This window comes from Bos mutus, chromosome 5 (genome assembly GCF_027580195.1).
Source record: "Bos mutus isolate GX-2022 chromosome 5, NWIPB_WYAK_1.1, whole genome shotgun sequence".
Lineage (NCBI taxonomy): Eukaryota > Metazoa > Chordata > Mammalia > Artiodactyla > Bovidae > Bos > Bos mutus.
Genome location: NC_091621.1, coordinates 37603546 through 37621198, shown reverse-complemented (window position 1 = coordinate 37621198; position 17653 = coordinate 37603546). Strand labels below are relative to the sequence as shown.

General features: G+C 38.5%; 1 non-coding gene across 1 annotated transcript; it reads right to left on the bottom strand.

Moving 5' to 3' along the window:
* Window positions 1–541: 541 nt before the first annotated feature.
* Window positions 542–614, bottom strand: TRNAG-CCC (transfer RNA glycine (anticodon CCC)). The gene has a single exon. It is a non-coding gene; the product is annotated as a tRNA-Gly (tRNA).
* Between the last annotated feature and the right edge of the window lie 17039 nt (window positions 615–17653).

The following is a 17653-nucleotide window of genomic DNA, read 5'->3' as shown; positions in this document are numbered from 1 at the left end:
GTTTAAGGCCCATCTTGAAGTAATTTTTTCCTGGGCAAGGTTAACATCTTGAAACATCCTACCTTTCTAAAATTTTTTTTCTTTTTTAAAAAATAATTGGAGGATATTGCTTTACACTATTGTGCTAATTTCTATCACACATCAACACGAATCAGCCATAGGTATGTGTGTGTGTATATATATATATATATATATATATATATATATATATATGTCACCTCTGTCTTGAACCTCTCTCCCATCTCCTACTCCATCCCATTGCTCTAAGTTGTCACAAAGCACGGAGTTTGAGCTCCCTGCATCATACAGCAAATGTCCACTGGCCATCTATTTTACATATGATAAAATATGTGTTTCATTTGTTACTCTTTTGATTGTGTGTCTCTCTCTCTCCTTTCCCCACTGTATCCACAAGTCTGTTTTTCTAAATATTAAAAAAAATTAATTACTGTATTTGGTTGTGCCGGGTCTTAGTTGCAGCATGTGGGATCTTTAGTTGCAGCATGTGAAATCTTTGTTGCATGCAGCATGTGGGATCTAGTTCCCTGACTAGGGATCCAACCCAGGCCCCCTGCATTGGGAGTGCAGAGTCTTAGCCACTGGACCATCAGAGAAGTCCCCAAACACCTATTTTTATAAGGAGAACTTATTTTTATTCAAAGGAGTTGGCCCTAAAGGTCCCACAAAAGCTATCTATAGTTTAGAATGTATAATAAGTAGCCTGATTCTACTGATATTTGCAGAACATAGTCTTAAGCCTCATACTTCCTTCTTCTCACATCCCACATCTGGGAAAAAGATGGAGCAAGTCCAGTTGCTCCTTCCTTCAGGATGGTAGGTGGTTCAAAAGATGAGAGCCTTTGCCTTTGCAGGGACAGCCTCACCCCAGATCCATCCCCTAACCACAGTAACTGCTCAAAGTCAGTCCCATTTTCTTGCTGTCTTGAGCCATTTTGGGCCTGCCTGGGATGCCTGCCCTGCTTGCCCCAGAAAGCCTGCAATTATGTAATAATAAATCTCTTCATACCCTTTTGGTGTTCTTGTGACAACATCAATCTTGACAGACAAATCACATTTTGGATGGGGGTCCATCCTGCTGTGGCTGATTTGGATATCATGACAACATCAGAATATGTCTTAAAAACACACCAGAAAATAGCTTGAGTTAAGTTTTGGCAGTTCTTGGTCTTTTGGCAGTCCAGTGCTCTTCATAATCAAGAGGTAAAGATAAGATTTCACACCTTGTTTTGGTTATGCAAGACACACAAACATTTCCAAGAACAAAAATTAAATTTCAGAGCTTATAGAGTCTAAATTTCTATTTAGCATGCACCAATCTTCCTAAGGGCTTCCTAGGTGACTCAGATGGCAAAGAATCTGTCTTGAGTGTGGGAGTTTGATCCCTGGGCTGGGAAAGTCCCCTGGAGGAGGGCATGGCAACCCACTCCAGTATTCTTGCCTGGAGAATCCCATGGACAGAGGAGCATGATGGGCTGCCGTCCATGGGGTTGCAAAGAGTCGGACCTGTCTCTCTGTGAGAGACTAAGCACAATCTTCCTAAAGGACACAGTAGATGGGAATCAACTCTACTCACAAAGAAATGACCTTTTGCATTTTTATACAGATCAAAAACCCTGCCTCCTCTGGAATATCAACTTTACCTTTTTATAACCTACAGTCTTATTAAATGTGCCCCCCCACCACATCAAATCCCTCCAAAAAAAAAAAACCAGAAGTACAACGTTGAATCAAATCTTTGCCTGTAAAGAAAAAGAAAAATACATTGAAATTTTAAAATAGCAGGTCTGGACTTCTCTGGTGGTCCAGTGGTTAAGAATCCACCTGCCAATGCAGGGGACATGGGCTCACTCCCTGGATGGGGAAGATCCCTCATGCCACAGAGTAACTGAACCCGAATTCTAGGGCCCATGTGCTGCAGCTACTGAAGCCTGAGTGCCTAGAGCCTGTGCTCTGCCACATGAGAAACATCACAATGAGAAGCTCAAGCACCGCAGCAAAGAGTAGCCTCTGCTCTCCGCAGCTAGAGAAAGCCTGCGTACAGCAATACACCAAGTACAGCAAAAAATAAATATGTAAACTTAAAAAAAAATAAATTGTGAAATGAAATAAAATAGCAGGTCTTACTCTGCTTGTGGGTTTCCTTGCCATCAGAGTAACAAGTTGGATAAAACCACCTCCACCAAAAGCTAACCCAAATTCCTTTATCCCTTGACCTTTCACAAAGTACAAAACTACCACATTTAACAAAAAGCGTTATCCTCTTCAGTGAATGCATTCTTAATTTCCCACCTTGTGAGTTTCCTTAAATGATTAATCAAGGCTTATTCAAAGTTGATATAGATAAGATTGAATTCTTTTAAAAGCAAGAGGTGTATAATTTAGGCATTAATTTACACAGAAATTCCAGAAGCATGAATATTCTCCAACAAAGTTGGCCCCTAATAGGTACTGTACCTTGAAGTCTGTCTGTAGAACTTGACTTACTTAAGCTATTACAATGTCATTTTGCTAGGAAAGCTAATGCCCAAACTAGGTAAGACATGAGAACATGGAGTTTAAGAGCTTTGCCCTTAACTGCCATAATCAAGATGCAATTAACAGAAGTAGTAGCCACAGAGAGGATAGTAGGGAGTCTCAGTCACAAAGATGAACACACACAACTAAAAATCATTAACCATGTAAGGAAAGTAACACCTTGAAAGAGATTCATCAAATAAACTTAAAAGTCAATACCTGAGCGTTAATAGAGTGCATAAATATATTTTAAAATGCCAAGATTAATATCTTCAGAGAAGATATTATACCCACAAAACAAGAAGACCCTACAATTAAAAAGAGCCAATTGGGGATACTATAAATATAAATACAAAAATTGTCATGAAGATAAATGATGTATAAATTGTCAGCAGAAGAACAAGATGATTAAAGAACCAATTAGATAGTGGGAATATTGAAAATTATTAAGGAATTCTTCCAGATTATCAAGCAAGAGAGTAAAGATAATATATGAGAGAAAAATAGAGACATGGAATATAAGCCCATAAATTTCAGTATCAGTATGATGCATGTAGCAGAATAGCAGGTGTTACAGAAGAAGAGAAAAAGAATTGAGAGGAAATAATCAAAAGAATAATAGAATATTCCCACCTAGACAGAAATCTTCAGTTTGAGAGTGTCCACTGGAAGCTGGGCAGATGACACATCACAGTAAAATTTTCCATGTCAAAGACAAACTCAAAAAAATTTTCAGTGAATAGCGAAAACAAAACAAACAAACAAACAAAATGAACAAAATATCAGGTTATCTACAAAGGAATAAGAATCAGGATGTTATACCATAAAAACCATACCTCTTTCAGAGAACTAATTTTTTCTCCCCTTTCATCAAAAGAGTTATGAAACCTATCATGTTATTTGCTTTTTGGCCCTGGATGACAGGAAACTATCATAGTGATTAAACACTGGAGCCGTGTTAACCTAATGTGCTAGAGTATTTTAATTTTCTTTTTTGTTTGTTTCTGGTTGTCAGTAGCTTTGTCTATTTTACTAAGATTTTTTTATAAGTCTTACTTTTTTAAAAATTGTAATGAAATATGTAAGTACATAAAATTTACCACCTTAGCCATTTTAAGCATACAGTTCAGTTTTGTTAAGGATATTCACATCATTGTGCAACAAATCTAAAGGATTTGTTTCATCTTAAAAAACTAAAACTGTGTACGCATAAAAAATGAATTCCTTCCTCAATCTCTAGTAACCACTGTTCTACTTTCTGTCCCTATGATTTTGACTACTCTAGGTACCTCATTCACTGCTTCCACTTTTCCCCCTTCTATTTGCCATGAAGTGACTGGATGCCAAGATCTTAGTTTTTGGGTTTTGTTGTTGTTGTTTAATGTTGAAGCCCATGAAAGCTATGACAAACCTAGACAGAGTATTAGAAAAGGCAGAGACAAAAGGCAACAAAGGCCTGTATGGACAAAGCGATCTATAGTTTTTCCAGAAGTCATGTGTGAATGTGAGAGTTGGACCATAAAGAAGGCTGATGGCCAAAGAATTGATGCTTTTAAATTTTGGTGCTGGAGGAGACTCTTGAGAGTCCCTTGGACAGCAAGGAGACCAACCAGTCAATCCTAAAGGAAATCAGTCCTGAATAATTCATCAGAAGGACTGTTGCTGAAGCTGAAGCTTCAGTATTTTGGCCATCTGAGGCAAAGAGCTGACTCAATGGAAAAGACCCCAATGTTGGGAAAGATTGAAGGCAAAAAGAGAAGGGGTAACAGAGGATGAGATGCTTAGACAGTATCACCGACTCTAGACAGCATCACCGACCCAATGGACATGAATTTGAGCAGTCTCCTGGAGATAGTGAAGTACAGAGGAGCCTGGCATACTGCAGTTCATGGGGTCACAAACAGACACAACTTAGCGAATGAACAACAATCAGGTACCTCATATACATAAATTCACACAGTATTTGTACTTTTTTTCATGACTACCTTATTTCACTTATCATAATGTCTTCAAAGTCCATGCATATTTTACTGTGTGTCAGAGTTTCCTTGCTCATAGAGAAAGAATTGTGGATACAGCAGGGGAAGGAGAGGGTGAGATGAATTGAGGAAGTACCATTGACATATATACACTGCTATGTGTAAAATAGAATAGTGGGAAGATAATGTGTAAAATAGATAAAAATAGACATAATACAGGGAGCCCTGCCTGGTGCTCTGTGATGACCTAGATGGGTGGGATGGGGAGTGGGTAGGAGGGAGGCTAAAGAGGGAGGGTATATATATAGACAGTTATGACTGATTCTCGTTGTTATACAGAAAAAATCAACCCAACATTGTAAAGCAATTATCCTCCAATTAAAAAAGAATTTCTTTGCTCTTTAAGGTTGAATAATATTATATGCATATACTACGTCTTGTTTATCCATTCATCTGTTGAAAACTTGAGTTGCTTCAACCTTTTGGCTATTTTGAATAAAGCTACTATGAACTCGAGTATACAACTCTCTCTCCAAGACCCTGCTCTCCATTCCTTGAGGTATACACCAAGAGTTTGGGTTGTTGGGTCACATGGAAATTTTGTTTTCTAATTTCGAGGAGCTGCCATACTGTTTTCCATAGTGCCAAACCATTTTAGATTCCTACCAACAGTGCGCAAGAGTTCCAGTTTCTCTATATTCTCACCAAAATTTTATGTTTCTTTACTAGTAACCATCCTATTGGGTATGAGGTTTTATCTCATTGTGAGTTTGATTTATATTTTTCTAACAATTAGCGATATTGAGCATGTTTTTATTTTCTTCTTAGTCAATTGTATATCATCTTTGGAGAAATGTCACATTTGTATATCTCCTTTGGAGAAATATCAAATGTCTTTTGCCATTTTTAAAAATTGTAGTTGATATACAATGTTGTGCCAATCTCTGCTGTATAGCAAAGTGATTCAGTTACATACACATCGACATTCTTTTTTTAAAATTCTTTTTCAGTATGGTTTATCACAGGATATATAGTTCCTTGTGATATACAGTGGTACCTTGTTATTTATCCATCCTATATATAATAGTTTACATCTGCTAATCTCAAACTCCCAGTCCTTCCCTCTCCCTCCTCCTTCCCCCTTGGCAATCACAAGCCTGTTCTTTATGTTTGTGAGTCTGTTTTGTAGATAATTTCACTTGTGCCATATTTTAGATTCCACATGTAAGTGTTATTATGTGATATTTGTCTCTTTTTGACTTCACTTACCATGATGATCTTTAGTTACATCCATGTTGCTTCAAATGGCATTATTTCATTCTTTTTTATGGTTGAGTAGTATTCCATTGTGTGTATCTCTATGTATACAGACACACACCCACACACCACATTTCTTCATCCATTCATCTCCTGATGGACATTTAGGTTGTTTCCGTGTTGCTATTGTAAACAGTGCAGCTATGAACATAGGGGTAATGTGTCCTTTTGAATTATAGTTTTGTCTGGGTATATGCCCAGGAGTAGGATTGCTTGATCTTATGCTTATTCTATTTTTAGTTTTCTGAGGGATCTCCACACTGTTTTCCATAGTGGCTGCATCAACTTACATTCCTCCCAACAATGTAGGAGGGTTGCCTTTTCTCCACACCCTCTGCAGCATTTGCTATCTTTAGACTTTTTAAAGATGGCTGTCCTGATGATGTGAGGTGGTATCTTATTGTTTTTGACTTGCATTTCTGTAATTAGTGATGTTGAGCATCTTTCAATGTGCCTATTTACCATCTGTATGTCTTCTTTGGAGATGTGTTTATTAAGGTCTTCTGCTCACTTTTTGATTGTTTTTTGTTGTTGTTGTTGTTGTTGAGTTATATGAGCTGTTTGTATATTTTGGAGATTAAGCTCTTGTCTTTTGCATCATTTACAAATATTTTCTCCCATTCCATAAGTTGTCTTTTTCAAATGGCTTCTTTTGATGTACAAAAGCTTGGAAGTTTGATTAGGTCCTGTTTATTTATTTTTGTTTTTATTTCTATTGCCTTGGAGACTGACCTAAGAAAACATTAGTCAGAGAATGTTTTGCTTGTGCTCTCTTCTAGGAGTTTTATGTCTTATATTTAAGTCTTTAAGCCATTTTGAGTTTATTTTTGTGTATGATATGAGCGTGTGTTCTAACCTTCTTTTGCTACTTTTTAATCAAGTTTGGGTGTTTGTTGTTGTTGCTGTTTATGCCACTATCACAATATTTTGATTACTATAGTTTTGTAGTAAGTTTTGAAATGCAGAAGTGTGAAACCTCTAACTTTATTATTTTCAGGTTTGTTTAGACTATTTGGGTCCCCTTGAGATTCTATTTGAATTTTAGGATGGAATTTTCCATTTAAGAAAAAATGTCATTGGGATTTTGATATTGATTTTATTGAATTTATTGATCCTTTGGGGTATATACATATGCAATACATACATCAATATATATATTACATAAGTAAATATGTAAATATGTTTTCAATGTCTTGCAATTCATGAGTATATATTTCCATTTATCAGTGTTTAATTTTTTTTTACCAATATTTTGTAGTTTTTAGTGTAAAAATCTTTTGCCTGCTTGGTTAAATTTATTTCTAAGGATTTTATTCTTTTTAATACCATCATAAATAGAATTGTTTTCTTAATTTCCTTTCAAAAATTATTTATTGTTGGTGTTTATAAACACAACTGATTTTTGCAGATTGATTTTATATCCTGTGATTTTGTTAAATTCATTATTAGTTTTAATAAGCATGTGTGTGTGTACATGTGCACACATATGTTCATTATCTTTTTTACATATAAAATCATATTATTTGTGAACAGAAATAATTTCACTTCTATCTCTCCAATTTGATGCCTTTTATTTCTCTTTCTTGCCTAATTGTTCTGGCTAGGACTGCCAGTACTATGTTGAATGAAAGTGATGAAAGTAAACACTCCTATCCTATTCCTGATCTTAGAGGTAAAACTCACAGCTTTTCACCATTAAGTATGATATCAACCCTGGGCTTTTCATATGTGTCATTTATCATGTTACTTTAATTCCTAGTTTGTTACATCTTTCTATCATGAAAAGGTGTCAAATTTTATCAAATGCTTTTTCTGCATTCATTGAAATGATCATGGGTTCCTCCCTTCTTTATTCTGTTAATGTGGTATATTCAACTGATGAATATTTGTATGATGAACACTTCTTGCATTCAAGGAGTAAATCCACTTGGTCATAGTGTGTAAGGCTTTAAAATGTACTGTTAAGTTATGTCTGCTGATATTTTCTTGAGGATTTTAGCAGCAGTATTCATCAAAGATATTGGTCTGCAAATTTTTCTCCTAGTGTCTTTGTCAGGATTTGGTGTCAGTGTAATGCTGACATCATAAAATGAGTGTGGTATTGATCCCTCCTCTTCAGTTTTTAGGAAGAGTTTGTGTTTAGAGAATTAGTGTTAATTCTTCTTTAACTGTTTGGTAGACTTCACAAGTGAAGTTTTCTGGGCCTGGACATTTCTTTTTTGGAAGTTTTTGATTACTGATTCAATCTCCTAACTAGTTTTGGGTATTCAGACTTCATATTTCTTCATAATTCAGTCTTGGTAGGTTTTATGATTCTAAGAACTTGTCCATTTCACCTGGAATGTTCAATTTGTTGGTATGCAATTATTTATACTATTCTCTTATAATAGTTTTTATTTCTGTAAAATTTATTTCAGTATCCCTTCATTCACTTACAATTTCCATTGAGTCTACGGTTCTGCAGTCTTCTTGCAGTTCTCAGTCTACAGTTCTGCAGTCTTCTTGCAGCTCTCAGGCCCCACCACTGCTTCCAGAGACGTCCAACATAATACCCAAACTAAGCCAGCATTCCCATCTGTGCTCCAAGTAATGTGAGAAAGAAACCAGAACTCCAGGCATCTCCCACACAATCCAGAACATTGCAAGTAAGCTCCATTCTTTCCTTGCTGTCCCAAGGGAGCAACCAGAAATTGGTCACCTTCCTCCCAACATACCACACTGCCATGAGCAGGAGGTGGGGCGAGAGTGAGCAGAAGTGCCATGAAATTTCCTGCCATTTTAAGTGTGCCATTTTCTTGGTTAGGCATTTGCTTGTGGCAACTTTTTTTAACTTGTTTCTGGAATTCTTACAAAGCTGTTTTGGTTTGTAGGTTGTTGTTTGTTTAATATTGTGGGAGAATGAGGGTGTAGAGCTTACAGTTTTTCTTCCATCTTTTTGATGTCACTCTCCTGTATAAATCTTTGAAAAAGTAAGTAGCCCTGTATCTTTTTTGGAAATATGTCATAAATAAACTGAATAAATAAAATTACATTCACATCATTTAAGAGGGAAACAATTATAGAATATTAATAATTTTGTGTTTCAGATTGTTGAGTAGAAGAAATAAAGATTTTCTTGAGAGTTTAATGCCCAGAGAAAGGGCAAAGAGGTGCCAAAAAACCCAGTAAATTTCGATGGTTTAAATAGCTATAGACCCAGGGACCCAGAAGTTAAAAAAAGAAAAAAAAACTTCCAAATAATCTTCAGTTAAATGGAAAGTAATAAGATACTATTTAGTGACTGTGTTGTAACATTTGGAGATTACTGAATTGGTGCTTAAGAATTTTTATTTTGTAAAGTAGGCTTTGTACCAGTTAGGCGTATGTTCATTTCCAAGAAAAAATATTATCCATCAATGGTTTAATAAATCTGGTTATATTTTCTAATATAAGAAGCCTGGAGATGATAGATTCAGGCTTCAGTTCATCAGTTCAATGACGCCAGAATGTGTGTTGCAATTCTTCTAGTCTTACACTCATGGGGGCTAATAAGTTCCCACTACCCCACATTCAAAGTTGGAAGAGAGAAAGTTGGTGCCAGTTATCAGACTGTCAGACTGCTGCTACTAAGTTGCTTCAGTTGAGTCCGACTCTGCTCGACCCCATAGATGGCAGCCCACCAGGTTCCCCCATCCCTGGGATTCTCCAGGCAAGAACACTGGAGTGGGTTGCCATTTCCTTCTCCAACGCATGAAAGTGAAAAGTGAAAGTGAAGTTGCTCAGTCATGTCCGACTCTTCGCGACCCCATGGACTGCAGCCTACCAGGCTCCTCCATCCATAGGATTTTCCAGGCAAGAGTAATGGAGTGCGGTGCCATTGCCTTCTTCAGGAATATACATAAATTTCCCAGGAACCCCTGGGAGACTTCAGGTTACAGTTCATTGGCCATAACACGGTCATATGGGCTTCTTTGCTACAGAGGATACTGAGAAAGTTAATCTCCACATTTTTCAGTTTATGCTGTGAAAAATGGCAAGAGAGGAGAGAAGTGGGGTGGGACTTACCCTGTTGGGTAATCAGATCCAGCAGTGTTTCCCCAGGGGTACTTAATGAGTAAAATCCAACTTGGTCCTCAGGTAAATAAGCAAGTAATTCTGTGCCTTTATTTTATCACAGACTTCCTTACTCTCCAGAGCATTCTTACAGAGAGATGCATTCACAAAGTATATTCCTCAGTGTCGATTTTAAGACGAGGCTTCCTAATTTGGAACAAAAGCATATATTCCTTTTCACACCTACTAACAATTTTAATAATATAAATACAATTTTTATGAATTCATTCAATCAACATTTATGAGGTATGGAAAAAGCAAAGAGTTCGGAAAAACAAACAAAAAAAAAAAACAAAAAAAAAAAACATGTATCTATAAAGCTCACTAAAGCAAAGCACAGTAAAATGAGGTATGGCAATAAAAGGCGTTAAATTTATCAAATAAAAAAAAAAAAAAAAAAGTGCTGAAAAATTAAAGCTGTCAAAAAAAAAAAAAAAAAACAAAGTAGGGCAGTATTCTTTAACAATGACAATATCATAAAAAAACAAAGAAAGGCTAAAAGTTTCCAGATTAAAAGAGACTTTATCAACATGACAATGAAATGCAATATCTGATCCTGGACTAGATCTTGTACTTGCTAAAAAGGACACTGAGGGTCAGTTAACAGTATTAAATACAGACAGTAGATTTAATAAAAGTATTTTATCCATGTTAAATTACTGAAAGTTGACAACTGTACTATTACAGTTATTAACCGAATATCCCTATTCTTAGGAAATTCAGAAATATGTACTGAAGTATGTGGGGATACTTCATGGGAATAAAAACCATGATATCTGCAGCAGGCCTTCCAAGAGTTTAGAAAAAAAAAAAAACTTGGGTGGGGAGCAGACAAATAATAAAGAAATGGGGTGAAATGATAAGAACAAGTGAAAATCTGGGCAGAGGTTATATGGATATTATTTGTATAAAAAAATAAAATAAAATAAAATTGATTAAGGAGTATTTATATCAAATTTGGAAAACTCAGCAGTAACAGGACTGGAAAAGGTCAGTTTTCATTCCAGGCCCAAAGAAAGGCAATGCCAGAGAATGTTCAGAATACCGCACAATCGATCATCTTGCATGCTAAAAGTAATGCTCAAAATTCTCCAAGCCAGGCTTCATTGAACCGTGAAATTCCAGATGTTCAAAGCTGGTTTTAGAAAAGGCAGAGGAACCAGAGATCAAACTGTCAACATCTGCTGGATCATCAAAAAGCAAGAGAGTTCCAGAAAAACATCTATTTCTGCTTTATTGACTATTCCAAAGCCTTTGACTGTGTGGATCACAATAAACTATAGAAAATTCTGAAAGAGATGGAAACATCAGACCACCTGACCTGCTTCTTGAGAAACCTGTATGCAGGTCAAGAAGCAACAGTTAGAACTGGACATGGAACAACAGACTGGTTCTAAATATAAAAAGGAGTACATCAAGGCTGTATATTGTCACCCTGCTTATTTAACTTCTATGCAGAGTACATCATGAGAAACGCTGGGCTGGAAGAAGCACAAGCTGGAATCAAGATTGCCGGGAGAAATATCAATAACCTCAGGTATGCAGATGATATCACCCTTATGGCAGAAAGGGAAGAAGAACTAAAAATCCTCTTGATGAAAGTGAAAGTGGAGAGTGAAAAGTTGGCTTAAATCTCAACATTCAGAAAACTAAGATCATTGCATCTGGTCCCATCACTTCATAGGAAATAGATGGGGAAACAGTGGAAACAGTGGCTGACTTTATTTTTGGGGGTCTCCAAAATCACTGCAAAAAAAAAAAAGATAGGAATATCAGACCAGCTGATCTGCCTCTTGAGAAGCCTGTATGCAGGTCAGGAAGCAACAGTTAGAACTGGACATGGAACAACAGACTGGTTCCAAATAGGAAAAGGAGTACGTCAAGGCTGTATATTGTCACCCTGCTTATTTAACTTATATGCAGAGTACATCATGAGAAACGCTGGGCTGGAAGAAACACAAGCTGGAATCAAGATTGCCGGGAGAAATATTGATAACCTCAGATATGCAGATGACACCACCCTTATGGCAGAAAGTGAAGAGGAACTCAAAAGCCTCTTCATGAAAGTGAAAGTGGAGAGTGAAAAAGTTGGCTTAAAGCTCAACATTCAGAAAACAAAGATCATGGCATCCAGTCCCATCACTTCATGGGAAATAGATGGGGAAACAGTGGAAACAGTGTCAGACTTTATTTTTTTGGGCTCCAAAATCACTGCAGATGGTGACTGCAACCATGAAATTAAAAGATGCTTAGTCCTTGGAAGGAAAGTTATGATGAACCTAGATAGCATATTCAAAAGCAGAGACATTAGTTTGCCAACAAAGGTCCGTCTAGTCAAGGCTATGGTTTTTCTGTGGTCATGTATGGATGTGAGAGTTGGACTGTGAAGAAAGCTGAGTGCCGAAGAATTGATGCTTTTGAACTGTGGTGTTAGAGAAGACTCTTGAGAGTCCCTTGGACTGCAAGGAGATCCAACCAGTCCATTCTGAAGGAGATCAGCCCTGGGATTTCTTTGGAGGGAATGATGCTGAAGCTGAAACTCCAGTACTTTGGCCATGTCATGCGAAGAGTTGACTCATTGGAAAAGACTCTGATGCTGGGAGGGGTTGGGGGCAGGAGGAGAAGAGGACGACAGAGAATGAGATGGCTGGATGGCATCACTGACTTGATGGACGTGAGTCTGAGTGAACTCCGGGAGTTGGTGATGGACAGGGAGGCCTGGCGTGCTGCGATTCATGGGGTCGTGAAGAGTTGGACATGACTGAGCAACTGAACTGAACTGAACTATGTGATAGTAATTATGATAGACACTGATAATTCAGAGATGAATAAGATAAGATCCATAGCCTCAAGTAGCTCATAGTCCAGAAGTTAAACACTTTGAGTAGATAATTATATATATATATATAAATTATAATTTATTTATAAAAGGAGGATTAATGATCATATTTGATAGTATGTTTATCCAGCTTGATGATAACATATTCTGAGTCTGTGGACGGGGCTTCCCAGGTAGCTCTAGTCGTAAAGAACCAGACTGCCAGTGCAGGAGCTATAAGAGATGCATGTTCGATCCCTGGCTTGGGAAGATCCCCTGGAGTAGGAAATGGCAACCCACTGCAGTATTCTTGCCTGGAAAATCCCATAGACAGTGGAACCTGACGGACTATAGTCCACAGGGTCACAGAGAGTCGGACACAACTGAAGCACACACGCATGCAGTCTGTGGAAAGCCTTTTGAGTTTGATGGTTTTGCTAGGAGATCTGGGGAGAAGGAAATGGAAGCCCACTCCAGTGTTCTTGCCTGGAGAATCCTAGGGACGGCGGAGCCTGGTGGGCTGCCATCTATGGGATCACACAGAGTCGGACATGACTGAAGTGACTTAGCAGCAGACAGAACTCAAAGTTCCTTAAGCAAATGTCCTTTTGTAATGACAGCACCTTTGTTTAATCTTTGTATTGTCCCTGATGTCACTGAAGTCTGTCAGTCTTTAATAAGGCTAGCTTACCCAACTTGATGATAATGCAGAGGTTTGAATTTAGGTACCACAGTGAGGGACAGGGAGGCCTGGTGTTCTGCAGTCCATGTGGTTGCAAAGAGTTGGACATGACTGGGTGACTGAATGACAACAACCGGTGATATACATGAAAACTAAGAATGTGATCAGTATTTAGCTTTATATCTTAAAAGAACTGATGAGTTACTAGGTCTAGTTCACTTGATGTACCTGGGTTCTGAGTAGGAAAAAAAATATGAGTCAGAACCGCACCTGGCAGCCTAAGGCACTCCCTTGTAGAGTCATTGAGATCTGCTGCTCCCAAACAGACAAAAGAGAATGGTTCCACCTTTCCTTCTCTTCTTTCAGCAGCTCACAACTGCCTGGAATCATGAGAAACTTTCATTTCTTTTTTTGGCTAGGGATATTTTCCCGTTTGCCCCATTGGATTATAAGAGATTACCACATGGCATTAAACCTTGCTGTCCTTTACCTATACTTGTAACTCTGTATCTCTATGGAAAAGTCCTTTATTTAGAGTAGAAATCCACGAACTTCAGTCCATGGGACAAATCCTGTAGTCATACGCCCTGTGAACCAAGAATGGTTTCTGTATTTTTAATTAGTTGAAAAACTCAAAAGGAGGATTTTTTGTGACATGTGAAAATTATATGAAATTCAAAACTCTCTGTCCACAAATTCATATTGAAGCACAGCCAAGTTCACTTTTTTACACATTGTCTGTGGCTGCTTTTGAGGTATAATGGCCTAATTAAAGAGTTGCAACAGAGATTGTATCATTTACAAAGTATAAAGTGTTTACTAAATGTTTACTAAAACTAAAATGTTTATACAATGTTTACCTTTATAGGAACATTTATAGGAAAATTTTGCCAGCCTCTGATTAAGAAGAAAAATCTCCACTTTTGCATATAGAGTAGGAATCTATAATCACACTGCTATACTTCACTGAGCAAATTGGGATTGTATATCACTATCAGTCTACCAGGTGTAGGGGCATTGGCATCATGGCACAGCACAGCAGTAATCAAACAGTTTTAGCAACAGAACTGTCTTTTGGAAGGGTCTCTAAGGTCCCTCGGGTGGCCTGTAGGTTCTGTAGCTGTATGTTTGCCTGAGTCTCAGCCTCATACCGTCTGTGTGTTAGTTAGGACTCGGTGTCATTGCTAGGAGGAGCTGTTCAACACCCAGAAGTTTCGTTGTTTCCATCTCAGTAAATGCCACTGATCATAAAACGAGTCAAAACCTATTGTCACCCATGACCACCTTTTCTCTCCTTTATCCACCCATTCAGTCCACCACCAAGCTCTCTCAGGACCATCTCCTAAACGTCTTGCTCAAGTGTCCTTATCTTGCCCTTCATATGCTACCTCATTACCCTAAGGTTACTGGCATCTGGACTCCTGGAGAATCCTCCCGATGATATCATTATTCACTCCCACTCACCAGAGCAGAAGTCACAAGCAACCAGTTGTTGTTTAGTTGATAAGTTATGTCTGATTCTTTGCGACCCCATGGACCGTAGCCCACCAGGCTCCTCTGCCATGGATGTTCCGGACAAGAATACTTGAGTGGGTAGCCATTCCCTCTCCAGGGGATCTTCCTGACTCAGGGATCAAACCTGCACCTTCTGCTTGGCAGGCAGATTCTTTACATCTGAGCCACTTGGGAAGCCCAAGCAACCAGTATGGCCTTTTAAAAACATAGATTTGGTGCAAGATTCCCTGGTTTCATACCCCTTGAGTGTTTTCCCATTGACCGCCCCTTCAGGCCTCTCTTCTCTCTCTCTGCCTAGAACCCAACCCCAGTGGTCTCCATGTAGCTCCTTTATTGAGGAGCGCTCTGTTCTCCCTCAGGGCCCATGCACACTGTTCCTTGCCTTCTCATTCCCTTTGCCTAACTATTCCATTTTATCTTTTAGTTCTTGGTTTTCATTTATAAAGTAAAATATTGAATACTTATTATGTTCCAGCCACTGTGTTAAGAACTCACACTACAGGTATAGAAAAGACACAAGTGTCCCACAGACCTTAGAATCTAATAGGGGATACATATGTGAAGCAAATTATCCTCAAATAATGCATTAATTACCAGTGTGATAATCTTGATGTTTAGTCGCTAAGTTGTGTCCAACTCTTTGCAACTCCATGGATTGTAGCCCACCAGGCTCTTCTGCTCATGGGATTTTCCAGGTGAGAATACTAGAGTGAGTTGCCATTTCCTCCTTCAGGAGATCTTCCTGACTCAGGAATCAAACCGGTATCTTTTGCGTCCCCTGCATTGGCAGGCAGATTCTTTGTACCACTGAGCCACGTGGGCTTAGAAAACTGAAACACAGGAAGATTCCAGAGAGTAAAAGAGGGACCTTAGTCTAATCTTGGGGGCACAGAAAAACCTTTATGGAAGTGATATTTAAGCTAAACCTCATAGAATAATTCCCGAGATGAGAGAGAAGAAAATTCCAAGCCAAGAGAAAAGCGTGTACAAAGGTCCTGAGGGTAACAAGAATTGAAAGAGGTTCAGTTCCAGAGCATGAAGAGTAAGAGAAACAATAGCTTGTCATAAGCTGAAAATAGGGGAGGGTCCGACCATACAGGGTCTCGTGGGCCCTGTTAAGCATTTTGGCCAATTCAGGTAATTTACGCATACATGTTTCCTTCCTCCAGAAACCTTCCTTCACTCTCCAGTCTGGGTGAGGCAATCAGCCCCATCCACAGTGCTGACATTTAAATACATTGTCCCATAGTTTCTTTTCTTTGCTGGCCTCACTGCCATGCCTTGTTTTCCCTGCTAGTCCAAGAGTTTCATGAAGGTAAAAACCATGTCTGTCTCGTTCATTGCTATTTCCTCTGCGCCTGGCACAGTGCTTGGAATATAACAAGAGCTCAGTGCATACATGTTGAATGAATGACCCTCCTTCTTTTCTGTCTCTCTACAATCATGGGCTCTCCTAGCGCTTCCCAGAAGTATGACTGTCACCAGCTGTTCTGGCAGCGGCCCTACTGATGGCTCATTCACCTTCATATTGGGGTGACCTTTTGCCTGCTCTCCTGATTTCCATCCTCTTGCCTCTCTAGTCCATCCTCCTCACTGCTACCTAAACTACTATCCTAGAGGAAAATTTGGACCATGTCTTAAAAAAATGTTTTTTAATCCCTAAACACCCTCTCTCAATCCTACTGCATGCAGAATAAAATTCAAACTCCTTTGCTGCTGTTCTTAGACCCTCCATGAATTGGCCCTGACCCATTTTTCCAGTCCTACATATTCCTTCTTTCACATGTCCTGAACTCCAGTCATAGCAGACTTTCCATAGACCTTCAGGTATGCTCCACATTGATCACTGTGTCACCAGGAATTCTCTCTCTCTTCTCTGCCTTTCCACATTTGACTCATCCTTTGCCACCCACCTGAATCCTAGCATTCTGTTCTTTTGAATCTATTTCCATAGCGCAGTGGTTCTCAAAGTGTGATTCCTGAGACCAGCAGCAAACGTGTTAGATATGGGAATTCTCAAGTTCCACCACAGACTTACTGGAAAATGCAAAGGTTGGGGCAATCTGTGGCTAAACAAGTCTTCCAGGTGATTCTAATGCACACTAACATTTGAGAGTCACTGCCCTGAACATATTGCTGTATTTCTAGTTTAGGGTTTTATTTCTACTTTATTATTTTTATTTCATAGATAAGAAAAATGAGACTTAGAAAAGTTAAGTACTTTTGCTTAAAATTGCCCAGTTAGGAATAGAATTTTAACCCAGTCCAGGGGATCTGGACTCCATTTAGTTTAGGAGTTTAGATCACATTGAGTTCTGGTTAGTTGTTTATTTGTCAGCATCCCTTATTAGAATAAGTAGCGTAAAGGCAAGGACCACATCCTATCTATTTTATCTCCACCACAATGAAATAAAGTGGTAACAAAGTACCACTGTGTTGGATAGTTGAACAGTCCTTCTACTCCTTACACAATTTAGGGGTTCCTCCACTGCAAATCTCCCAGATTCCTGGGAGAAATATCAATAACCTCAGATAAGCAGATGACACCACCTTTATGGCAGAAAGCAAAGAATAACAAAGAGCCTCTTGATGAAAGTGGAAGAGGAGAGTGAAAAAGTTGACTTAAAGCTCAACATTCAGAAAGCAAACATCATGGCATCTGGTCCCATCACTTCATGGCAAATAGATGGGGAAACAGTGGAAACAGTGGCAAAC